The sequence below is a fragment of the Lissotriton vulgaris genome, chromosome 7 (assembly GCF_964263255.1).
Source record: "Lissotriton vulgaris chromosome 7, aLisVul1.2, whole genome shotgun sequence".
Classification (NCBI taxonomy): domain Eukaryota; kingdom Metazoa; phylum Chordata; class Amphibia; order Caudata; family Salamandridae; genus Lissotriton; species Lissotriton vulgaris.
Window position 1 is genome coordinate 1,489,316,111 of NC_141695.1, and position 27,561 is coordinate 1,489,343,671.

The following is a 27,561-nucleotide window of genomic DNA, read 5'->3' on the forward strand; positions in this document are numbered from 1 at the left end:
CTTAAACTGTGTTTCCATTCACCCAAAAAAATATCACAAAAGTTAGTTTTGTTAATAGCTCTATTCTTTTTACTTTTGGCCTTCAAAAAATGTATTGGTTTATCTAATGATCGAATTCTGTTTAAAACTAAAACAAATATTTCCTTTTTAATTCAAAGCCTTTTTAACAATATTTTCAATCTGTTTCTTCTTTTTATAAAATGTTGATCTATTTGTTATATTTCTTGGCATCGTTTAATAAAGAAAGTACTGCTCTAGTGTGAAACATTCTTTTCTTATTTCATTAAATTGATTATTTCTCCTTTTACCATACATTGTTTTTTGAAAACGTGATTTCTCATTAATTTCTCCTGTTTTCTTTTTATTCTTCTTTGTTGTTGAGGTATTATTTCTACTTTCCACATTGTGCAAACTGTTTCTAGCCTCTGAAAGTATTTTAATAAATTCTTTTGTGGTCTTAAGCAATATTTTTTCTTTTTCCCCACATGTTGTAGTTCATCTAATTACTGCACTTGTCTTTTTTTTATATAATAGTATTTCTTTTGTGTTTTCTCTTTACTGTCTTTTTAGTCATGGTAATTCTTTCTCAAAGATGATGAAGAATACCTGTAAAAAAAAGAAATGTAAAATTATTAATATGAATCTATATAATATATCAATCTATTACTAAACAAACGTGCTCTACATAAAAACCATTTAAATGCTTTGTTTTGAAATCACAATGTATTTGCTGTAGTACACAGGTATTAACTGGATAATTGTAGGAGTGAATGAGTAGTGTTTAGGTGTTTAGAGGACTGCATCAACAGTGGATAGAGGATTTTAATAGTGCATGTATTAGTACCTGGCTCATTGCATAAGTACATGGGTAGTGACGATGTTTAAAGAACTGCAAGGAGAGTGCATAGTTAATGTATAAGTGCGTGTGTTTTGGCGGAGATATTGGATTAGTACATGGTCTTGATTGGGTAATTGGAGGAATGCACATGGAGTGACAGTGTGATTGCTGGACTACATGGGTACTACTTGCATAATTGGAGGAGTGAATCAGTAGTGTGTAGCTGGTTACAGGAATGCATGGAGGAGAGGACATGTGATTGTAGCACTCCATGTCTAGTGCCTGGGTCATTGCATGAGTACATGGATAGTGACTGCATACTTACAGTGCTGCAAGCAGAGTGCATGTTGAATGTATAAGTACTTAGCTTTTAGCAGACTGATTGGATAACAACATGGGACTGGCTGGGTAATTGGAAGAGGGCATAGCTAGTAACATGGAGTTTACTATAGCCTTATGCCCACAGTAGCCGGCTATGCCAGCTATTAAAGGCCTGCTGCAGCATTAAAGGCCCAAGCCGAAGGCAAGGGACTTTAACATGTCAGCGGGAGTTTAATAGCCGGTATAGTCCTGCTACGGAGGGCTATAAGGCTATTAGAACATTATGCCACTAGAGGGCAGGATGTTCTAACAAAAAAAAGGCCTCTCAAAGCTTGAGGGGATTTAAATCCCCTTGAGATCCAAGAGGCCTTTGTAAAACATCGGAATGTTGCTCTGCGGTCCTTTACCAGCCCATAGAAGCAGGGAGCACTCCATTGTCTACAATGGACCTCAAAACATTCCAATGTCCTAATAAACTGTGTAGGTAGCACTTAAAGGATTATAGAAGTGCATGAGTTAGTGCCTGTGTAATTGCATGAGTACATGGGTACTGACTTGATGATTAGAGTACTGCAAGTACAGTGCATTGTGAATTTCTAAGTGCATGTGTTTTGGCGCAGTGATTGGATTACTACAAGCCGTCTGCGCCCGTCCGCACCTGGACCGCGCCCAGCGCCAGAACCCCAGGCCACCGCAGCAGCCACGAGGACCGCCGCCTCCGCTACGACGCCAACACCCTCGCCGTTCTCAACCCAGGAAGGACCCACACCTGCTGCAAGGCTGCCCCGAAGCGCACCCACAGTCCCTTCACCTGCCGGAACTGCAGCTTCTCCTGCTGCAAAAGCGCCAAGACGCCTGCCACAACGGAACCCAACCAGCTTAGATGCATCCTGATCAACCCACATCACCAGGCCACACTCTAGATGCCATCTTCTCCTCAAACCCCCACGTCACCTTCAGCCACGCCTCCGAACTCACCTGGACATACCACCACTGCATCCACTTCCGAAAACCCCTCACACACTACCGCACACTACAGACCCCCGCCGCTGCTGGGGCAGAGTCACCCAAGAACAACTACAGACAAGCCTCGCACTCAACCATCAACTAACCCCACCAACCCGATAAGGGTGCACTCACCCTCGAACCCTGGATGGACGACTGCGCCAACACCGTAGCCCCGCTTAAAAAACCCACCAGCAGAGACACCAGCAGAAGAGTCAGCTGGTTCCCCCCGTAACTCCTCGACTCAAAACGTACCTGCCGGAAACTGGAGAACATATGGCAAAGCGACAAGACGCCAGACAGCCGCGCTGCCCACAAAGATGCCATCCAAAACCACCACCACCTCATCAGGACCGCCAAAAGGACCTCCTTCACAGACCACCTCGACAACAATGCACACAACAGCAAGGAGCTCTTCACCATCGTGAAGGAACTCTCCAACCCCAGCTCCAGTGCCAACGACATCCCACCATCGCAAGCCCTGTGCTACTCCCTCGCCACCTTCTTTCACAGGAAAATCACCGACATCCATGACAGTTTCAAACCCCGCAAGACCCCTGCAGACCTTGCCGCACCCGACTCACCGCACCCCACCGCCCACGACACCCTGACAACCTGGGCCAATGTGAGCATTGAGGACACAAGCAAGACCATGGGAACAATCCACTCCGGAGTCCGGATCCCCGTCCGACCCTCTCCTGCACCACATCTTCAACAAAGCCAGCAAATTCTATCATACCCCACTGCACAAAATCATCAACCTCTCCTTCGAGACTGCCACCTTCCCTGAGAACTGGAAGCATGCAGAGATCAACACCCTACTCAAGAAACCCAGGGCAGATCCGAGCGACCTCAAGAACTTCTGACCCATCTCCCTGCTTCTGTTCCCAGCAAAGGTCATCGAGAAGATAGTTAACACCCAGTTCACCCGTCACCTCGAAGACAGCAGCATCCTGGACCCATCCCAATCAGGATTCTGTAGCAACCACAGCACTGAGACCGCCCTCATCGCCGCCACAGATGACATCAACATCCTTCTAGACAACCGCGAGACGGCGGCCCTCATCCTCCTGGATCTCTCCGTCACCTTCGACACCATCTGCCACCGCACACTACATATGGGACTCCAAGACACAGGGATCCGGGAGAAAGCCTTGGAGTGGACCACCTCCTTCCTCTCCGGCAGAACTCAGAGAGTCGGCTTCCCCCCGTTCAGGTCCGATGCCTCCGAGATCATCAGCGGTGTCCCTCAAGGATCTTCCCTCAGACCGACGCTGTTCAACGTCTACATGGCACCACTAGCACGCATCGCCCGACAACACGACATCAACATAATCTTTTACGCCGACGACACTCAGCTGATCCTCTCCCTCACCAAGGACCCGCTCACCGCCAAATCCAACCTCCACCAGGAAATGAAGGCCGTCGCAGACTGGATAGAGGACAGCCTCCTTAAACTGAACACAGAGAAGACAGAGATACTCATCCTCAGGTCCAACCCCTCAGCACGGGACTACTCATGGTGGCCCATGTTTCTGGGGACCCCCCCCCGACCCCCACCGAGCATGCACGCAGCCTGGGAGTCATCCTCGACTCAAAACTCACCATGACCAAACAAGTCAACGCAGTCTCCTCCACCTGCTTCAACACCCTCTGCATGCTCTGCAAGATCTACAGATGGATCATGACAAACACAAGGAAAACAGTCACCCAGGCCCTAGTCAGCAGTAGACTCGACTACGGAAACGCCCTCTACGCAGGAGCCGAGTCCAAGCTCATCAATAGACTGCAGAGAATCCAGAATTCCTCTGCACATCTGATCCTCGATGTCCCGCGCCACGACCACATCACCCCCCACCTGAGGAACCTGCATTGGCTCCCCATCGACAGGAGAATCTCCTTCAAGCTCCTGATCCACGCACTCCACAAGACCGGACCAGCTGATCTCAACAATCAGCTCTCCTTCTACATACCCAACAGGAAACTCCGCTCTGCTGACCACGCCCTGGCCACTGTCCCGCACATCTGTAGAACTAATTCTGAAGGGAGATCCTTCTCCCATTGGGCCGCCAGGACCTGGAACACCCTCCCCCTCTACCTACGACAAACCGAAGACCTGCTGACCTTCAGGAGACAACTCAAGACCTGGCTCTTTGACCAATAGCAGCAGCACCCTGCCTTGAAACCCTCATGGGTATGTAGTGCGCTTTACATTTACTTGATTGATTGATTGATTGATTTTTTACTAACCAATAAGAAACATGCTTTTTAAATAAAGTAAAATGCACCCTAATATTGAAGGTATAATCTTCTTAAACAGACAATCAAATCTCTACTATCTTAAAAACAGCATCTTCTCCACCATATTAGATATCTCTCATTCTACCAAAAGACTACCTCGGTTACAGACATCTTTTGATTACCTACAGAGATCCCTTCAAAATGCTTTCAGTGTGGATTGTTGGGCACAGCTATGTATTCTGGTGCAAAAGGTATGCTGAACACAGAGGTGTTGACAAAGACCTAACTTTGCTAAATGTAGACATTAAATGGATTGGACAGAGAGGATTAAAGTGCCACCAATTGATGCCTTTGGTTAAACCATTTTTAAATCTCCAACCCCCTGATCTCATAATTGTGCACTGTGGTGGCAATGACCTAGGCACCTTGACTGGGGAAGGTCTGGAAATTCTAATGAAGGACACCTTTGCATAATTGATGTTGCTTTTCCCCCAAACTGCCTTTGTATACTCTAACATATGCCAAAGACAGAAATGGAAGTGGGCCAATCAATTTTGTCCTCAGATTGAGAAAGGTAGAAAGAATGTCAATAAAGCTGTTTCTGCTTACCTCAGAGACCATAGAATGGGCTCCCTATATAACAACAATCTACGTTTCCATATGGAGGGCATCTACAGAAATGAGTGTTTCTCAGCAACCTAAAGCTCTGCATCCACACTTACATGTAGCTGCAAGAAACTCATAATAAACATAAGGGCTATTTTTAGAGTCTCCCAATTAGCCAACATATAATCTAGATTTACATAAAAAATCTTAATTATTTTTGCTTGGAGTCGTGCTTCCAGTGTGATGTGGAACCGCGTACCCATCTCGTTCACACTAGGGGGCCGCACTGAGCACCACACACCCATCGCGTTCACACTAGGGGCAGAGCTGAGCACCGCGCTAGGGTCACGACTCCAAGGTTAAAAAAAAATACATTTCCACTTCCAATAATTTACATTCGCTCCGGGGACCCTATCCCCCGGGGCATGCCCAAATATAATTTTTTTTATTTTTCTTTATTTAAAAAAGAGGAGGGGAGACTGCCACCCCCCTCCCGGGCCATTTACGGCCCAGGGGACCCCCTTCCCTGGGACCTGACCTCATGGTTAGGGACCGTGGGGGAAGCCCCAATGCCCCTACGGTTCCACCGGCTCCCCATCTCCTACAGGAGCTGACATTGCTTTTCCACACAGGAAGCTGATGGCATGCAGCTCCCCGTGTGAAAAAGCAATCTGCTTTGGATTTTGGAAACCTGCTCACACTTCCAAAATCCAAAGCAGAGTTTGCTATGATAGGGCGAGAGCTTTGCTCCTGCCCTGTCATAGCAAACAGCAGTATATGGGGATAGGGACCCCGGAACACTGCAGGAGCCAGCCCTGAGGGGTGGCAGTCCCCAGGGTCATCAAGGGCTCCAGGAGGAGGGACCCGCGCCACCCCTCCCAATATGTTCAAAGCCCCAGGGAGGTACTGATCCCCGGGAAATGGGGGGCCTTCGAGGCCCCCACACATTAATACACAAGTCCCAGGAGATAGCGGTCCCCGGGGCTGTGGAGGTTCCCGTGGGCCCCCCTCTAATGAATTTATAGTGCCCTCAGTACCTGGCCCACTGAGGGATTTTTTTAAATGAATCTTGGGAGCCCGCTCTTCATTTTTTTATAATAATTTCGGTGGGATGCGCAACTCCTGCACAAATTCCCCCCCCCAAGTTTTTTTTTTTAATTTTGCGGGCCCTAGGGGTCCTTGTGGGACCCCCTGAGCAGGCCTAAGGGGTCAGGGTTTTTCTACCCTGCTCCCTTTTCTTGTTTTTTTAAAGGTTTTTCTACTGTTTTCTTGTGACTCTCTTCTAACGAGTCACAAGATGGCTGCCAACACTTCCTGGTTTGGAGTGTTAGCAGCCAATCACAGTTAAGCTCTTGGTCGAGAAGGGTCATGACTCCACAGTGTCCCAAGTTATTGAAAAATGTATTTTTTTAATTTCTCAGCAACTACTGAATGGATTTACACCATTTAAAAAAGGTTGCTTTCTGCACCAAGGGCTACCATTTTGCCAAATTTGGTGTAATTCGGTTCAGCAGTTCGGGCTGTAGCCGTGTCTAAAGTTTCTGATGGGAAATAACATAGGGAAACCACGTTTTGGGATCCCTTTTTTTTCACCCCCCCCTTGGTGAATCACCCCGAACCTCTTAAGACTGGAGCTGACCTGAGCTGATCACAAGTTTTGAACATTTTGCGAAGAATCATCAGCCAGCGCTAAAGTTATTCAAAAAACACTTTTACTATAGAAACCAAGTCCTAACTATAACTACCTACTGGCGACCGCCAGTAGGTAATAAATATATATATATATATATATATATATATATATATATATATATATATATATATATATATATATATATATATATATATATATATCACAGCTTCAAACTTCCACGGACCATCTGTCCATAAAGAAAGCAGCACACGCAGGGGGTAGTTCCACGCTTAGATTTTAATCGGGAACTTCACAGCATACGACGCGTTTGTGTGTTAAATACAAGTTCAACCCGGTCTTAAGTTAAACATGTGTAATTCTAAGTACAATACACAAACATTATTACATGTCCCACAATAAATGATGCATAGGAACTTGTATTTAACACACACCATCTTAAGATGGCGGATCCCCTTTACAATAATTGTATAGTCCTTTTTTGTTCTCTACTCAAAATGTGGATGTAAGACATTTTATTTAAATGAGTTGAGGGCCTCCGCTCTTTGCATATCTTGACGAAGCTCTCTGGCGAAACGCGTCGTATGCTGTGAAGTTCCTGATTAAAATCTAAGCGTGGAACTACCCCCTGCGTGTGCTGCTTTCTTTACGGACAGATGGTCCGTGGATGTTTGAAGCTGTGATTAATATAACGGGCACACCCCCGTTTGGCATGCACCCGCTCACGTGTGCAATCGGCTGGTGTTTGGAGCTAAGGATATATATATATATATATATATATATATATATATATATATATATATATATATATATATATATATATACACGCCAATATGTATTGAAGAATGAATGGGTGTAATGGGTGTATGAGTGTCTGAATGGATGATTAAGTGGGTGCCTGACTGACTGTATAAGTGAGTGGGTAAATGTGTCTTAGTGAATGCATAGGTGAATGTCTGTATCAGTCTGTCAGTTGGTGTATAAGCTGCATGGGTTGGTGATGAGTAGCTACATGAGTGTCTATATGGTTTATTGATTGATTGTCTGAATCCCTGTATGGTTGCCTGAGTGTCCGTGTTTTGTTACTCCCTGCATGGATGTGTGAGTGGGTGATCCACCAGGTGTATGGGTTCATGAGTGTTCTGTCTGTTCAGTAAGACTTTATTCGGTCTATTAAAACCATCAAAGTATACAAATAAACAACACACCCCATAGTAAAATCCAGTATGTACAGCTTCTAAAAATCTTCTATACACTTCTCAAAACTAACAATCCTCACGTCCTCAGAAAGAAGAAAATATTAAAACTAGAATTTCAAAATTTTTCTAAAACACACCATTTCAATTTAAAATCCTGAGATATAAAATTTTTTGTACCACATGATTTTTTTTCTTATGCTTCTCATTCACCTTAAGTGCTCAACCTAGACCTCTCAATAGTTGTTACATTTTAGGAACTCCTTAACTTTTTTATATATTTCCCTATGGCACAGGCTATGTCTAGATTGACCATTTCTAGTAAAAGGTTTACTGCTTGCGACCTATTTTTAATATCATACTTTTTAAAAATCGGACATAAAAAATCTTTTCTCATTTCTAACAATTTCTGGCAATCCAATAAAATGTGTATAATATTACATGCTGTTCCTAAAGTGCAAGTGCATTTTCCTTCATTATTTAGCATAAAGCTTGTTACCACTTTACTCGCATAACATGGGTTTACCCCAATTCTTAGTATTAGCACTTCACGCCTTGACTGGCAACCGGGTAGCCTGTCAATATAAGGAAAATGTTGATCTTTTGCCACACTGTGACAATATAGAGAACTGAGCTTTTCCTAGAAAGGTAGTCTTGGTCCTGTGCTCGAGAGACTTCAGATCTCAGCATCTTGAGCTCTTTCTTATTGATCTCAGGCTGAAGGGACTGAGGGCGCAATTCAATCTTCAGCTGGCAAAACACTTTTCGGACTATTGCTCTAGTTTCTATTGCCCAGGTTAAATTGTTGTTTATAATTTCCTTCTGACACCATTGTGAGATTTTAAGATCTTGACCCAAGCTCACACGTTGCCAGAAGCTTAGTAGAGCCATGCTTGTTAAAATACCCCATGAGGTAGTTCCCAGTTCAAGTCTCACTGCCTGTACCATTGACGATTCAGGCAGAGAAAAGAGATTTTTCAAACTGTTTCCCTCCTCAACATCCCAACTATTTTTGCCACTCAGATATAATATCTCTGCACCATACAAAAATTGAGGGGGCACCATGGCTGAATAAGCTTTTAGAACCGGTCTGTCAGACATTTCCCCATACACGTCATTGAATCTTTTTAATCCCTTCAACGAGGCCGAAGTCCTCAATTTTAGTGCATCCAGGTGAGTGTGCCAATGCAAAGTTCCTTGAAACCACATCCACAGGTATCTATATTCAGTGACTTTTTCTAATTTTTCAGTGCCCAGGTACCAGGAGAACCCTGTTTTCCTTCTGCCAAAACATAAAATCTTAGTCTTCTCCATATTAACTACAAGTTTTTTAACTTGCCAATATTCTGTGAACTTATGTAATTTTTGTTGTAGACCAATCTCTGACTGGTGCATAATTACCAGGTCACCTGCATAGAGTAGACATGCGATATGTTTCCCATCTAGTTTGGGGCTTACCCTCTTGTATTACATAGAGTTTGAAGGAGATCTGCGATAAACAGGGAAAAGAGCAGGGGGACCAAAACACAACCCTGTCTTAGCCCATTACCAATTTTGATTTTCCGGGATAAACTTCCCACAGCGTCTAAGATTATCTGGGCCCAATATTCTAAATGCAGTGCTTGAATCAGGCTCAGTCTGTCATCGGGGATATTATAACCTATCAGGGTCGACCACAGCTGCCCCTGTCCACCAGGTCAAATGCTGCGCGGACATCAACGAAGCAGCAAAAAAGGCTACCTCTCTGCTCGATCGACTTCCGCGCTATAGCCCATAGAGAAAAGCAGTGGTACATGAGTGCATCTGCGAGGGGCTGTATGGGTGAGTGAGTGTGCGTATGGCAGTGTTGGTGAGTGAATGGATGTCTCAGTGGAATATGTGTGTGTAACTACATGTGTGAAAGGCAGCGTATGTGAGTGTTGAAGTATATAAGTGACTATATGTGAGAGTGAGTGATTGTGAGAGTGGCTGTATGAATGAGTGTGTTCTTGTGTCAGTGATTGTAGAAGAGAATACATTTATGTTACTATCTATATAAATAAGTGAGGTGGTGTGTGTGTGTATAACTGTATAGTTGAGCAAATGTCATCAGTGATGTAATTTCAGATGTCATCAGTGATGTCATGAGTGATGTCACTGACCATGTCAGGAGCGCAAGTTATACTTAGCTCAGCAATCTGTAATGGCTGAATTTCTCTGGTTTTGTACAAGTGAAATGTGAGCCTAACTATAACGTCCCTGAAACCTGTGTTTCTTTCAATAAACCCCAAAGGTTTTTTAAATGATAATTCCAAACTATACATTTCCAGAAATCTGTGTTTTCTTCAGTGAATTTCAAAGGTTTTAAAAATGCTAATTTCTAACTGTTCCTACATAATTTGCAAGAGAGGTGCAGAAAGAAGCAACAGGGGTGCAGAAGTAGGCAAGAGAACCGTGGAAATAGGTAAGATAATTGCATAAACAGGCAAAAGAGGTACAGAGGAAAGAAAGAGGGCAGAGGGGTACAGAAAGAGGCGAGAGAGGTACAGAAATTTACAAGAGAGGTATAGAAATTTGCAAGAGCAGTGCAGAGAGAACAAACAGATGTGCAGAAAAGGGCAAGACAGGGGCAGAAAGAGGCAAGAGAAGTACACAAAAAGGGAAGAAGGATGCAGAAAGAGTCAAGAGGGGTGCAGAAAGAAGCAAGCGAGGAGCAGAAAAAGGCAAGAGGGATGCAGAAAGAGGCAATATAAAAGTGTATAAAGAAGCAACAGAGGTGCAGAAAGAGGCAAAAAAGGTACAGAAACAGGCAGGAGATGTGCAAAAAGAAGCAAGAGAAGTGCAGAAAGAGGCAAGAGAGGTACAGAAACAGGCAAGAGAGGTGCAGAAAGAGGGAACCGGGGTGCTGATAAAGCAAGTGAGGTACAGAAAGAGTCAACAGAGGTATAGAAAGAGGCAAGAGAGGTGCAGAAATAGGCATGAAAAGTGCAGAAAGAGGCAAGATAAGTGATGAAAGAAGCAACAGATGGGTAGAAAGGATAAGATAAGTGGTGATAGAGACAAGAGAGTTGCAGGACGAAATTAGAGGTGCAGAAAAAAGCAAGAGAATTGTAGAAAGAGGCAAGGGAGGTGCAGAAAGAGGCAAGCAAGGTGCAGAAGTAGGCAGCAGGGGTGCAGAAAGAAGCAACAGAAATGCAGAAAGGGACAAGAGATGTGCAGAAAGAGCCAAGAGAAATGCAGAAAGAGGCAACAGGGGTGCAGAAAGGGGAAAGAGGGGTACAGGAAGAGGGGTACTGAAAGAGCAACAAGAGTGCAAAAATATGCAAGAGAAGTGAAGAAAGAGGCAAGAGGGGTGCAGAAACAAAGAAGAGGAGTTCAGAAAGAGGGAAGATGGGTACAGAAAGAGGCAAGAGGGGTCCAGAAAGAAGCAACAGAGGTACAGAAAGAAGCAAGAGAAGTGCAGAATGAAGCACCATGGGTGCAGAAAGGACCAAGAGGGGTGCAGAAAGAGGCAAGGGAAATGCATAAAGAAGGAACAGAGGTGCCGAAGGAGGCAAGAGAACTGCAGAAAGAGTCAAGAGACTTGCAGAAACAGGCAAAAGAGGTGCAGAAATGGAGAAAAGGGTTGCAGACAGAGGCAAGAAAGGATCAGAAGGAGGGAAGAGGGGTATGGAAAGATGCAAGAGGGGTGCATACATTTGCAAGAGAGGTGAAGGAAGAAGCAAGAGCAGTGTAGAGAGAACCAACAAAGGTGCAGAAGGAGGCAAGAGTGGTGCAGAAAGAGGCAATAAAAGTGCAGAAAGAAGCAAAAAAGGTACAGAAAAAGGCAAGAGGACTACAGAAGAGGCAAGGAGGTGCAGAAAGAGGCACAAGAGGTGCAGGAAAAGTAAAGAATGATGCAGAAAGAGGCTAGAAGGATGCAGAAGAAGCAAGAAAAGCGCAGAGAGAGGCAAGAGGGGTACAGAGAGAGGCAAGAGATGTGCAGAAAGAAGGAAAACAAGTAAGGAAAGAGGGAACAGATGTGCAGAAAGAAGCAAGAGAGGTGCAGAAAGAAGCAAGAGAAGTAGAGAAAGAAGCAACAGTAGTACGGAAAGAGGCAAGAGAAGTGCATAAAGAGGCAAGTACGTTGCAGAAAGATGCCAGAGAGGTGCAGAAAAAGGGCAAAGGGTGCAGAAAGAGGCAACAGGTGTGCAGAAAGAAGTAAAAGAGGTGCATAAAGAAGCAAGAGAACTGTCAAAAGAAGCAACGAGGGTGCAGAAAGAGACTAGAGGGATGCATTAACAGGCAGGAGAAGTGCAGAAAGGAGCACCAGAGGAGCAGAAGGGAAAAAGAGAACTGCAGAAGGAAGGAAGAGGGAAGAGAGTTGCAGAAACAGTCAAAAGATGTGCAAATAAAGGGAACAGGGTGCAGACAGAGGCAAGAGAGGTACAGAAAGAAGCAAGAGCAGTACAGAAACAACCAAAAGAACTGTAGACAGAGGCTAAAGGGGTGCAGAAAGAGGTACTAAAAGTACAGAAAGAAGCCACAGAGGTACAGAAAGTGGCAAGAGGTCTGCAAAAAGAGGGAAGAGAAGTGCAGGAAGAGGCATGAGAGGTACACAAAGATGGAAGAAGGATGCAGAAATAGGCAAGAGGGGTGCACAAAGAAGCAACAGAGGTACAGAAAGAAGCAAGAGAAGTGCAGAAAGTAGCAACATAGGTGCAGCAAGAGTCAAGAGGGGTGCAGAAAGAGGCAAGAGAAGTGCAGAAAAAAAGCAACAGAGGTGCAGAAAGAGGCAAGAGAAATTCAGAAAGATGCAAGAGAGGTATAGAAACAGGCAGGTGAGATACAGAAAGAGGGAACACCAGTGCAGAAAGAGGCAAGAGAGGTGCAGAAAGAGGCAAGAGGTGTGCAGATAGAAGAAAGTGGGATGTAGAAAGGGACAACAGAGGTACAGAAAGAGGCAAGAGAGGTGCTGAAACAGGGAAGAGAATTACAGAAAGAGGCAAGAAAAGTGCTGAAAGAAGCAACAGAGCTGTAGAAAGAAGGAAGATAAGTGATGAAAGAGACAAGAGAGTTGCAGAAAGAAACAAGAGAGGTGGATAAAAAAGCAAGAGAAGTGCAGAAAGAGGAAATTGAGGTACAGAAAGAGACAAGAGAGTTGCAGAATGTGGCAAGTGAGGTGAAGAAGCGGGCAAAAGGGGTCCAAAAAGAAGCAACAAAAATGCAAAGCGAGGCAAGAGAAGAGCAGAAAGAGGCAAGAGAAGTGCAGAAAGAGACAAGAGAGTTGCAGAATGTAGCAAGTGAGGTGAAGAAGCGGGCAAGAGGGGTGCAAAAAGAAGGAACAAAAATGCAAAGCGAGGCAAGAGAAGAGCAGAAAGAGGCAAGAGAAGTCCAGAAAGAGGCAAGAGAGGTGCAGAAACAGGCAAGAGAGCTGCATAAAGATGGAAGAGGGATGCAGAAAAAGGGAAGAGGGGTGCAGAAAGAAGCACAAGAGGTGCAGACACAAGCAAGAGAAGAGGAGAAAGAAGCAAGAGAGGTACAGAAAAAGGGAAGAGAAGTGCAGAAAGAGGCAAGAGGGTGCAGAAAGAGGCAAGAGAAGTGCAGAAAGGAGCAACAGAGGTGCAGAAAGAAGCAAGAGAGGTCCAGAAGAATGAAGCAAGAGAGGTGCTGAAAGAAGCAAGAGAGGTGCAGAAAGAAGCAAGAGAGGTGCAGAAAGAAGGGAGGTGCGGAAAACAGAGGAGATGAGCAGAAAGACGCAAGAGAAGTACAGAAAAAGGAGGAAAGGTACAGAAAGAAGCAAGAGAAATGCAGAAAGAGGCAAGAGAGGGAAAGAAAGAAGCAAGAGTGGTTTGCACACCATTGATACCAACTTAACACCCACAATTATCAATAAGTAACAGGTGACCATTCCAGGTTTGCAAATGGCCTTCCCCTATGCTGTAATACTTGATGCTGCATTTTTGTAACGTTTGAGCTATAAGCAAGGTTTCATTTGTTCAAATCTGCAGAAATCTCACGTCCAATAAAAATAAATGGAAATGTATGCTGAGCTGCAACCTTTCTCTTTATAATTGCATTAACGGTGCAGTATCTTATGCGGCTATATATATATATATATATATATATATATATATATATATATATATATATATATATATATATATATGTATATATATATCTTCTATATAAATAAAAATGTTAATGTTCGTTTGTTCAAAATCGCAAATCTCCGAAAGTTCTTCACCGATTGCTTTGAAATTTTGACACAACATTGGATTCGAAATCACGCATGTTTATATATACACAACGTTGGATTCCAATACGCTCATGTCGAATATGCATGTGTTTTTAATCGAAATCCCGGACAGACACATAAAAATGTCAATGTTCGTTTGTTAAAAATCTTAAATCTCCAAAAGTTCTTCACTGATTGCTTTGAAATTTTGACACAACATTGGATTCGATTAAACGCGTGTTTATATATACAACGTTGGATTCGAATATGCGCGTGTCCAATACGTGCGTGTTTTTAATCAAAAGGCCGACTAGACCCTATCGATTTGCTTTCTGCATAACAACTACAAGGGACGCATAGAGACAATATTCTAAATATATTAGGATGGACAGTTGGTGCCAGGATGGCAGACCGGGAAGTGGGTGGAGGGAGGGGGAAGGAGTTGGTTCACTTTGCAACATTAGCGCATGTTTATATATACACAAAGTGGGATTTGAATACACGCGTGTCCAATACGCTCGTGTTTTTAATCCAAAGGCCGAACAGACCCTATCGGTTTGGTTGCTGCATAACAACTACAAGGGAAGCAAAGAGAAAATATTCTACATATATTAGAATGGACATTTGGTGTCAGGATGGTAGACCAGGAAGTGGGTGGAAGGAGGGGGGAGGAGTTCGTTCATTTTGTAACATTAAGAAAGGACACATAGAGACAATAGTCTACATATATTAGGATGGACAGTTGGTGTCAGATGGCAGACGGGGAAGTGGGTGGAGGGAGCGGGGCCATTTACCACTCCAGGCACAATATTACAGCTTTTGTCATTTTACAGCTCAGCATGGATAGCACTGTGCTAATCCTATGCTTGAAACGAGACCAGACCTGTCATCATATGCTCAATATACCACACATGGACAAAAAAGAATGAGAAAGAATCATGCTTTTCAACTTGTTTTGATGTAAAGTTTATAATAGGAAAATAGTCATCACCTAATAAATTGTTGACAGTTTCTTTTTCAAGTGGATTTGCCAGGATGAATTATGTCCTCATTATTGTTCATGTTTCACTTTTTCAGATCAGTTATGGCTCTGGACTTCCACTTCTAAGTGATAAGCGTCAGTTTCCTTCTTTTGTGCGAACCAACCCGAGCACTGACAGTGTCCCCTATATTTTAGCTCAGTTGGTTATACTGTTTGGGTGGACATGGGTTGGAATCCTGGCATCGGACAGTGACTACGGCATACATGGCAGCCAGAAGCTCAGGGCAGAACTAGCAAACAACGGAGTCTGCGTGGCCTTCTTAGTAACCGTGAGTGACAATGACAGTGAGAGGAAAATATCCTCAATAGTTGATTTGCTAAAGAAATCCACAGTGACAGGGGTTATTATGTATACATACCCGACTGAGGTGAATACCATCTTGGATACACTGGCTGAACAAGGCGTTATGGGCAAAGTGTGGCTCATCAGCACAAGTCTTGTAGGTAGCTTTTTATTTTACAAAGAAAATTTATGGAAGTTGCTCAACGGTACCCTTGGAATTCCTCCCCACAAGCGAGAGTCTCGTGCATTCCAGAAATTTCAATATAAACTTCACCCCTCACTTTCTACCAATGACATTTATATCAAGGCCTTCTGGGAGGATGTCTTTCAATGCCAATGGTTGCCAAACAATAGCCATCCAAATCCGACAGATGAGGAAAATGCAAGTAAAGCGGCCAATATTTGTACAGGATCAGAAAAACTGGAGGCACTTCCAACTTCAGTGTACGATGTGGAAAATTTCCGCTTCTCCTATTATGCGTACACTGCAGTGCATGTGCTGGCTCAGGCTCTGGACACGATGTTATCCTGCAGCCTCAGAAATGAAAAATGCCCCAACACGCAAGAATTTCGTCCATGGCAGGTAAGCAGACATAAATTCCTAGGTGCCCTGTACATCAATCAATCAATCAATCATAGACATTTATAGAGCGCTCTACTTACCCGGAGGGTCTCAAGGCGCTAGGGGGGGGAGTGCTGCTACTGATCGAACAGCCAGGTCTTGAGCTTCTTCCTGAAGGCGAGGTGGTCTTGGGTCAGGCGCAGGTCAGTCGTTTTTCACAATTAGGGCACCCAGGGGTGCAGAGCACTAACTGGTCTCCTTCATGGGTGGCTTTATCGAAGTCACATATCACAATGCTTAGGGACAGGAGATAGGTCTTGGATATTAAGGGACAGGGCTGGAGTGATGGGTACTTAAGGCATTTGGGCAGGGAGTTCATCCTCTTGCTGACTGCATTTGCCGAGTTTATGGCAGGGACAATTTTGGTCAGGTAGTGAGGAATTTAAGTAAAATGAGCAGGGTAAATTGGTGAGGACAGCAGGGTGGGATGATGGCAAAGGATTCCAGTGAAATTGCGAGGGAAGTGTTGTGCATGGTGTGAGCAGCGGGCAGACATGACTTTATTAGGCCAGGCATTTTGGAGCAGGCCTGGGTTGGAATGGTAAGACTCAGTAGAGAAGCAGCAAGCGGTGTGGCGGAAGCTTTGATTGCATGCTCATCACCACGGGACAGGAGGAGTTCAAGGGGGCCAGGGCATAGAAGGAGTGTGTCAGTCAGTCAGTCAAAACACTTTATTTCGATTATTTAAAATCATAAAAAGACAATCATGAACATATATACATATATATACACATCATTATTTGCACAAATCAGTCATGGGTTTTATGTACAATGTAATAAAAAATAATAAAAGATGTACGTAATCACAATACATTCAGATGTCTAGTTGCATAAAATAGAGAGATTAACGATTACATTAAAATTAAGGCTAAAAATATGATTTACAATAGAGGTAGTTCAATATGGACATAGTACGTATTTCATCACCTAATGCATCTAACAGTCCGATCTCATCATATATACAAAGTGCAAAGTGCAAGGTAATTAGAGAAAAACAAGTCAATAAAATGTTTTTTCCCTACATCGCATTAACCAGTCTATCTGATGTATTCTTTTTCCGGACCGCAGCCACCAGAAAACTAGCGACACAGAACATGACCCGAGGACAACTTAACATTTGTAAATATAAGTAGCTGGTCTAACTTGTATAAAGCCAGCCTCTCTCAGCAGCGGTAACAGATATTTACCTCGCATTTCTTGATAAAAATCACAAAACATAACAAAATGCATCGTATCCTGGGCTGAGAAGTTATTGCATTTACAAGGGTTACAGTTTTCTGGCTTGCCCCAGGTTGGGAATACACCCAAAGTTAGGTGTATCAAATCAAAACGGAACCTCGATGAAAGCTGTCTGTGGAAAGGTCGATTGACTATGGTCAAGTAAGGTTCAGTTGAGGGGGATGTTAATAATAAGAAGTTTACCCTCACAGAGACTTTCTTAAGCTCCTGCTTCTCTCGTTCCATGCTGAGCATGTTCAGGAAATGTACCTTTATCCACCCAACATCCTCTTTTGTAATACAGTTAGTGGTAGTATAGATCTCGGGGCGACCCAATTGTGTAAACATAGTTTTAAGATACAGAAGCCAGGGGATCATATTCGCCCTATCTAACACAATACAATCCATCAGGATTTGGTGGTTTAATGTTATTTCCTGATTAAGCCAGGTCTTAGCCCAGCAGATGAGAGGTGCCAGTCTAAGCTGGTCCGTCACATATCCAACTCCTAACTCAGTATGGACTGAGTAGGTTGGTGAGGAATGTGGAAGACCCAACATTGTTCTTAGGAACTTATTTTCACATGTTTGAATTTTAACATGGGGAGTATAACCCCAGATACAAGAACCATAGGACGCTATGGCAAGACATTTGGATTTGTAGATATTGAGAAGAGTCTTAATTGGTTTTGCCCCTAGTTTTTTTGCAAACGACAAAACAGCCGAGGCTGATCTAGTCAGAGCATTACTTTTGTGGAGCTGCTGAGGTCTCCATGTCCCCCTTTGATCAAATAAAACCCCTAAGTATGTAAACATTGGGACCCTAGAAATAGCTATGTTATTACAATGAAAAGTTTTCTTTGTTCGGGATCCACAATGTTTACCCACCACCATGACATGTGACTTTTTGGTATTAACTTTTAGGTCTAAGGACTCCATGAACTCTCCAAATGAGTCCAATAACTTCTGAAGCCCATTTCCAGTCCTTGCAAGAAGGACCGCGTCGTCCGCATATAGGAGAACTGGTATCAATGAGTCCCCTATATGCAATACATCCCTTGTCACTTGCTTAAGGCACCCCCCAGGGCATTAATATACAGGGTGAATAATAGAGGGGCCAAAATACAGCCCTGTCTCACCCCCTCCTAGAACTAAAATGGCTTGTACATCTTCCTTCCTGGTTTACTCTTATTGTTGCAGATAAATCGGGATGTAAAACCGCCAGAAAATTAACTAATGCAGGGTCAACACCAATTTCTTTTAATATAGTCCACAGTTTCGAACGATTGACTAAGTCAAATGCCGAGGAGAGGTCCATAAACCCTAAGTATAGGGACCCCTCCTTGGCTACTGTGTACTTGCCTATCAGGAGCTGAAGTGTTAAGCACTGGTCCAGAGTACTTCTTTTTTCCCTGAATCCATATTGGAAGTCAGACAGGACCCCCCTGCCGTCTAGCCACTCCCTAAGTCTCCCTAACACGACCCTCCCCAGAATCTTAACAGATGAGTCTATCAGGGAGATGGGACGGTAGCAGGCGGGGTCCCCTCTATCCCCCTTTTTAAACACCGGGACAATGACTGACGTCAACCAGGAAACAGGAACCCTACTTACAGTTATAGCATTGAATACATTCCTTAGGATTCCTGCCCAGAATTGAGGGAAGTGGCCATAAAAGTCAGCCGGGACCCCGTCAGGGCCTGGGGCTTTATTATTAGACATGTCCCGTATGGCCTTTTCAATCTCCGTCTTTTCAAAAATAATAGGCGTTCCTGATGGATTAAAAATATGTTCCTGACCCAATGAGCAAGAGTCCTGCTCATAGATCCCCTTGAAATGTATCAACCATTTTTCATCAGGGATAACACAGTCAAGTGCTGAGTTGCTATCCTCGGAGAAAAAAGAATGATTAACAGTAGACCAAAATTTGCTACTGTCACGCAGCACCTCAACAGAGAGGAGTTTTTCCCATGCCTCCTCCTTGATTTCTTTTTTCCGTGCCATAATCACCCTTTTATACTCCTTCCTTAAGGCCCTGACTGCTTCTTTATTCCTGGGTTTAAGCTTCAGCTCCTCGAGTAGAGAGCTGTGGGCTTGTGAACAGCTTTTATCAAACCATCTTACCACCTTAGCCGATGGTTTCCCTTTTTTTACCCTCAGGTCTTCAGCAACCTGCTGACAAATGGTAGTATAGGCCTCAATTACTGCAGTACTATGGGCAGAGGAATCAAGACAGATAGCCAGATGATCATTGGTCTTCCTAAAAAAGTCATCATAGAAGGAGTGTGGAAAGTTCCTGATAGGCACAGACGGCTAAGTGTTAAAAAAAATGCCTAGTTTGAGAGGACAGAATGTCAAATGTGTTACAATGTCCGCCTGCCAGGGAGCGTTCTGTATGCAGTAGTCAGACCAACATAGGATTGGCTGCTGATGCGGCGCAAGGGTGACTGTGCTGCAGAAAGACATAAGGGGTAGTGAGCAAAGACTGGATGATGCTGTGTTGAAATTAGCACACCAAAAGGGAGTGAATAGCATGATGCACGTCTTGGTAGTGAAGAATATTGACATCATAGTGAAGAGCATTAAGGGAAAGGTATTTTTTTGGGGCACTAGCATAGTATATTTATGAAATTGAGGATAACCTAGCAAATGTGTGGGATTCAAGGGACAAAGAGGCAGCTACAGCGGGTATTTAGGCAGGGAAGGACAAAAAAAGGTTGCAATGAAGGGGGGATATGTGGCAGTAGTAGGAGTGGCCAGTGGATATGAATCTAAGAAGATGAGTTATAGATAAGGCATAAAGGAGCGGGAGCGGCTCATGGCGCCACTGGCAATAAAGCCCCTCCAGGTGGGAGCAGCCTGGAGTGTAATGCAGTATCAAAGCTGGCACAACGGACTGCCAATAGCATGCAGATGCCAGTGGAGCATATTATGACTTCGAGACATTGGCCTGAAGACATGAAATGGTTTTTAGGACCATTTTCTACAGCGAGGGAGCATGCAGAAACACACTTGCCAAAGTCTTCCAGAGGATGGAGAGAATAAGATGGTGGTGTGGGTGATGGCGTCAGACTGGGAATGAGTGAATAGGGTTGAATGGATAATGGAGATGTGCTGGATTAAGGAGAGGAGGTTGATGAACTGGAGGAAGATGCAGTGAAAGGTAGTTGGGGCATTAAAAAATGGGGAAAAGGGAAGGGGATCAGAGAGTTTAGAGAGTAATATAACAGAAGAAAAGAGGAGTATTGGTGCATTTCAGATGACGAGAGCAGTCACAAAGAACACCTTCAGATGTGGCAGATAAGGGCAGAGTAGCTGGTCAGAAAGTAGAGAAAATGCATATAGAATGAGGAGCAAGCTGCTCTAGGGTACAGGACAGTGGTGGTCAGTATGGGATCCAGCAAGGGATGACAGGGCAAAAACCAGACAAATTCAGTGATGGTGGGTGAGGGACTTATTGATGTGAAGAGGGAGAGTGCAAAAGGATGAAGGGAGCAATAACAAGGTGAAGACAATGTTGTTGTTGTAATACTTTATTCGATAACACAGTATAATAAAAGTGAATACAATTTACAATTTCATCACGAAAGGTAAAATAGATAAAACAAATTTCAAAATACAAAAGCCAAGAAGCAAGTTAAAAAACGAATTAAAATACACATCGGTAGTAAAAACAAGTCCAGTCTAGTTTGTTCAGAGCTATAAAGTGCTAATTAATAAAGTGCTAGATGATATAATAACACAATTATACCGCTTGGTATCCTACCCCATTCTCAGTTGAGCAAGCTTTGTTCATATTTGCCATGTTTTCACCAGAAATTTTGCAACTCCGCAAATTACCATCATAGATGTAGTGTCTGTTGTTAGAATGCGGAGAGCCACTGAATATTGCCTTGTTCCCAGTTCTCTACAAACTGGTCTTAGCCATCTTCTTCTGGGCCCCCTGTACGCCATACTGGCAAACAAGAAGTGAGCTAGGGACTCAGTGGGATTATCACACCCCGAGAAGGTAGCTTGATGGTAAGAGAGGTCTCTCCAGCTTCTAGTAAAGACATTCAGGGGTATGGTTCCATACCTCAATTTCAAAAACAATGTTTTGTCTCTCGGGTTTCTAATGAAATTAAGAAAGGGTTCTATCTTCCTCTCTGGCTTATGGTCCAAGAACTGGTCGGTTAAAAGGCCCCCCTTTTGATTTTTCAAGTCTCTTGCTTGAATCCACTCCCAATAGAGATACTTGATGGTTTCTTTCGGGACTGGTGACTGAGACATCCACTCTTCACTTAGCCCCAAATTGATCGCCAGGGCCCTCAATTTTTTCAGCCAGCCAATCTTCATTGGAGAGTTCAAAGTAATAAGATCATCAAGGACATCAGTATTGTTGGCAAGCTCCGGTGTCCTTCTAAGGCGTACCCAATAAAGTAAAGGCCGAAGGCCAACAATGTCTTAAAAAGAGCAGCGACCCATGTCGTGGAGTAATGGTTTTGAGGGAGTGGAAGTAGGGAGACACACTAGCTCTCTCAAAAACGTATTCTCTGCTTTGACTAGGTCTGAGATTCTGTCAAAGCCCCACAGTTCTGACCCGTAGGTTGCAGCTGCCAGGGCCTTACCATCGTAGACTGCCAAAGCAGGGCAAATGGGTCTGCTAGAGGTCGCATGATGATCTCTAGAGATAGCTCCCGCCACTCCTTTAAGGCTTAAAAGCATTTTAGCTACGTGGGAGTCCCACTTCATTTTACGGTTTATCCTGACTCCCAAGTAGTCAAAGGCTTCCATTAAGGAATGCCATTAAGGAAAACATTAATCCTCCTAACTTTCTTGCTGCAAGACAAGGTGGTGGTGTTAATTGTGAGCCCACGTTCCTCACAAAAGGCACTAAACCTATTTAAAAGTTTATGGATACCAGAGGGGGTTTTGGACATTAGGAGCGTGGCGTCTTCAAAGAGGAGGGTCGGTATCTTTTCACCTGCCAGGGTGGGGGCATCCACTGGGTCCTCTCTCAAATGGTCTGCCACCCCATTTATAAAGAGGGAGAACAGGGTGGGAGCCATCACACATCACTGGCGGCCCCCCCTCTGTACTGGTATTTTCTCAGTCAGTTCTCCTGCACTCCCCCATCTGATTCTCGCACAGGGATCAATAAAGGCCAGGTACAACGACCCCTTGCCAATGGACACAGTTTTCCAATATGTAGCTGTAAATCTGAGCTCTTGGTCCATTGTACCTATTTTCTGCCTAAATCCTGCTTGTAGGTGAGTTAATATGTCTCCCTCAACCATTCTGGAGATCAGAACCCTGCCAACCACCTTTTGGATTACATCAATTAAGCGTATTGGTCTGTAGTTGGCAGGATCCTCTCTCGCCCCCTTCTTGTGTATTGCGACCACTTCCGCTCCTTTCCAGGAATCTGGGACTGAATGGCCCTGTAACAGGAGATTCATCAAGTGTAAAATGAGGTTTGCCCAAACAATGGAGTCATGGAGAATTAAATCGCCAGGTAAACCATCCAGACCAGCAGCCTTTCCAGGGGCTATGCTATTAATGGCTGCCTGAACCTCAGAGAGTGTAATGGGATCAACTAATTCAGGATCCGTAGTCTCTGGCTCGGCGTCTAGTTGGACAGCCGGTATTTGCTCCGCACCATCCTCACAACTATAAAGATTTAAAAAGTGGGAAAACCATTTTTGTTCGGTTATATTGTTTGGGATGGAGTCAGTTCCCCTTCTAGTTAGTTTATTTATTAGATCCCAGAAGAGAGTTGGGTCTTTTAAAAAGGCCGCCTTCCTGAGTTCCTGCCAGTGATTCTCCTTCCATGCCCGTTTTGCAGATACGTGATTTTTCTATATTCCCGTCTTGCTAACCTTACGGCCACAGGATCTTTTTTTCCGTAGAGCTATAGCGATGGCTTTTCTCCTTTCTCTGCATTCTGCGGTAAACCAGGGATTGCCACTTTTATATGCAAGATTTTTCCTACCTCTAGTCCCCTCAATTTTGAAATGGGAGCCTATGATATCTATAAAGGCCTTGTAAGTTTCACTGAGATCAAACTCAGGCATGGGGTTGAGCATGGAATTAAAAAGGGAGAGTTCCACTGTCTTAGATGCCACCTGGAGAGATATACTAGACAGTGTTTCCTCCTGACATGCCACCTTATGCCATTTTAACCTACGATTGCAATTAGATGGAACTACTGCTTTTGAGGAAAGATGAGGATTTATGAGCTTCCCTTTAGCTTCCCATCTGATGCCAGCGCAAAGTGGATTGTGGTCACTATCGGGCATCTGTTTGACCTCCATATCTACTACGTTTGCCCATAATCTTAAATCTAAGATGATATAATCAATGCGTGAGGGGCCATTCAGCCTGTTGAATGTCATAGCCCCATTGGGGTCTGAAGTTGTTCTCCCGTTAAAGGCCCGCAGATTGTATTCCAGTGTCAAGGCATTTATCTGTAGGGCCCTGACCGTCCATCTCCTAATGGGACTCAGGTTTAATACAGGGATAGAGTATTTCATATCTTCCTCGCTAGTCCCCGGCAGATCTTCCTTACTTAGGGGTTCATACGTACAATGCAAATCACCTCCTAAGATGATATTGGATCGTGGAGAGATACCTGCTAAAGCCGTTTCCAGGGATAAAACTGTGGTCGAGTTTTGATTGCTTGGGCTTCCTCTGGCGTGTACATTGAAAAGGTCAACTCTATTGCTATTCAGGGGTCCTTTAAAGGATAAGTGTAGGATTTCCTCTGAAATTACATTATGGACAGAAATATCCAAATTAATTGTTATCTTAACCCATATATGTAGGCCCCCCGATGGGCAACCCAAGCCTTGAGTTACGGCAGGGACAAAGAAGGTGGTATAGCCAGACTTATACAGGGCTACCAAGCTCCACGTCTCCTGGAACATGCAAATCTCATATTTATCAATTAATTCATGCCAATCTGGAATATCCAGTTTCTTTTTGAGGCCTGCAATGTTCCAGGAGAGGATACGAACTATGCCTGGTTTACCCTCCCCAGCCTCATTTGGTTCAGTGTCAATTGAGGAGGGCTGGACAATAATTTCCTCTTCTGAAATGCCCTTCCACTCAGTAAGGGTCCTGCTGCTTGTTAAGTGTGAACTAGGTAATAGTGAGCTCATAGGAGCGTTCAGTGTATTCGCTACTCCTATACCACTTAGAACCGTAGGTGATGCATTGGTGAGTCAATCTACCTCATCCAAGCCTGCAAAGGGGGTAAATCTGTTTGATGTTTGGATGTTAAAAACTGTCCCTCCCAAGGTGTTGTTATAATATGGCTTGCTTATCCTAGTTTGCCGAGGTATTAGTGACCTATGATAAAAGTAGCTCAAGTCGTGTATCCTTATCCCCTCTCCACCGATCTCAGACACCTGGTACCAGTCATTTAGGTACGGAATGACCCTTCGGTCCCTGAAATTAATGATTATTACATCTCCCTGAGTGTCTTTCGGCCTCTGGCCTACCCACCCAAGTCTTCTCACATTTATGATTTCCCCATTGACATTGGGAGATAGTGGTCTATTATTCACTTACCAATAAATCACTTTGTTTTTTAGGTCAGTGTACCCTTCCTTTACCCCTGGTTTCAATTCTGGGACCCTTGTCAATATTGCCACGTATGGGGCGGCTTCTGGGGGCAAGTCAATCTGTACATTCGAGCCTTTGGAATTCCTGGGATCTAACATCCTCCCACTACGTTCTCCACACATATCTGCCGTTTTACTTGGGGGTGCTTCGGATTCCTTCGCCCTAGGTGTTTTAGATGTTTGTAGGTCGATATTGGTTTTAGAGGGGGCCTGTATTTTTTCTGATACCTGAGATGTTGGTTTGGCAATTTTATTCCCTTTACTTAAAGGTGTCAATTTAGGGATATTATCCACTTTACTTAGGTTGTCTATTCCAGATTTCTTACTATTATCTGCTAGCAAACCTTTTCAGTTCAGTACATAAACTTTATTCGACAGTTTTAAAAACGTCATAAAAGTACACAGATAAAATCATACATGTGACATTACACAGGGAAAGTACATATCATCATGGGTTGTTTTCAGGGCATACAGAAGTCAGCAATAAAAAAACCCCAGAAAAAAATAGCTAAAAAACCATACTTTTTCTTGCAGCAACAGATTTCAGGATAAAAGTTGCTATAAAAAAACACAAATCCGGGCTAGCAAGTGAAAGTAACAATTTCATGGCATTTGAAGTAGAAGACACAGAATATTTTTTAAATAACGGTTTCAAGTAAACAATACGTAGGGCTTTATAAAGGGGGCAGATTAACATGAAATGAAGGGTACTTTGCTTGGTTAGTCCATCACATGGACAGGCAGATGTTGTATAATTTTTCATTTTTGGAAAGGCCACAAGGTTGTGGACAATACCAAGTCTAAATCTGGATAGTACGAATTGGTGAGATTGCCTGTAGATTATTTTAAGATAGATAGGCAAACCAGGACCCTCGTTTGCATTGGAGGAATAGAAAGCATGGGTTGAGTAGTTACTTGTGTCTGCTTTCCGTTTAACGAATTTTGCCCTCATAAATTCTTCTTTCACCTCCTTTTTGGATAAAGTGGTTACAATCTCGGGATCTTTGCGTACATCCAAATCAAAGAGTTCTTTAAAAGTAGTGGTCACATACTTTATCCATGGTATATTCTTGAAATTATCCAAAGACAGACAATCTTTGATAATGCTCTTTGTGAAACTTGTTTCGTCCTTCAGCCAAATAGACCTCCATACCAGGAGGGGTCTCAATTCGATTAAATCGGCTATATGGTCCAACCTTAGTTCCTCGTGGACCAGGTAGTTAGATGCCGATGAGGGTAAACAAAGTAGCCGTTTCAGAAACAAATTTTCCAGAATTTGCAAGTCTTTGTTAAACCCGTACCCCCATACCCCTGAACCATAAAGTGCTATTGATGAACATCTGTGTCTATAAATATTTAGCATTGCCGGAATCCGTCGGCTGCCCAGTTTATTGGCAAATCGGAAGACACCTAGTGTAGCCTTCCCCATCCTGGCTTTTATATTAGTTTGTTCAGGTGTCCATGAGCCCCGACAGTTAAAAGTAATGCCCAGATAACAGAAGTTATCTACAACCTCAATTCTGTTATCTTTAAAATAGAAAGACTTGGGGTGATTCACCTTTTTGCCACAGACTATAATGAATGTTTTAGAGTTGTTAATTTTGAGTTTCTTGCCCTGGATAAAATCATAAAAACAGTTCATTAGCCGCTGTAGGCCGATTGGGGTTCTAGATAATAAAACGGTGTCGTCCGCATATAACAACACTGGAATTGGTAGGCCGCCTGCTTGTGGTGCATCTGCTTGGACCTGTTTTAATTCTTGTTCCATAGAATTAATAAAAAGGGAGAAAAGCAAGGGGGCCAATACGCACCCCTGCCTAATGCCTGATTTTACCATAATCTTTCTCGTACACTCTCCTGCTGGTCCATATCGAATCTGAGTGGTAAGGTTGGAATATAACCTAGCTAAGAAATGGATAATAGCTGAGGGAGCTCCCATATCGAGAAGGGTTGTCCACAACAGGGAATAGTTCACCAGGTCGAAGGCACTAGAGAGGTCCGCAAAACAAAGAAATAAGGAGCCCGATTTGACCTTGGTATATTTACCTATTAAAAGGTTGAGGTTAATGCACTGGTCAATGGTCCCCAAACCCTTTCTAAAGCCATATTGGGATTGTGCCAGGATATTGTTATTGGTCGCCCACTCCTCCAGGCGTAGTAGTAGTACCCGGCTCATGATTTTAAGGGAGGAGTCTAAAAGGGAGATGGGACGGTAGTTTTTGGCCTCCCCTCTATCTCCCTTCTTATAAATCGGGATAATAACGGATTCACTCCAGGTTGCCGGGGTGGAGAAATCAGTGGCAGCATTAAAGACCTGGGTCAATAGGGGGCTCCAAAGGGCCAGATCATGTTTGTAAAGATCTATCGGGACCCCGTCAGGTCCCGGGGTTTTACCTCCTTTACTAGAGTTAATTGCCGTGACTACTTCTCGGATGGTGATTCCCAAAGTCTGCGGGGTCAGCTGGGGATTCATACAGATTTTATCATAAGACTCCTCAGGGGGGTCAAATATTCCTGAAAAATATCGGACCCAGCTATCTTCGCTTACTAATGCGGTAAGTACTGGGAAATCTTCTTTCTGGAGGAATGGGGCATTAATCGTACTCCAAAACAATTTACAGTCCCGGAGAGCTGCGGCACAATCCAGATTGTCCCAGGCTTGTTCCCGGAGTTCGTTTTTCCTGCGTTTAAGTTCAATGTTATAATTGGACCGCAAGGTTTTAATCACTTCCCTGTCTCTTGG

The 27,561-nt window shown here is 43.8% G+C and overlaps 1 pseudogene; it reads left to right on the top strand.

Annotated features, from left to right (window-relative positions):
• LOC147705854 (extracellular calcium-sensing receptor-like) overlaps positions 1-27,561 on the top strand; it is a 170,447-nt pseudogene that overhangs the window by 88,023 nt on the left and 54,863 nt on the right.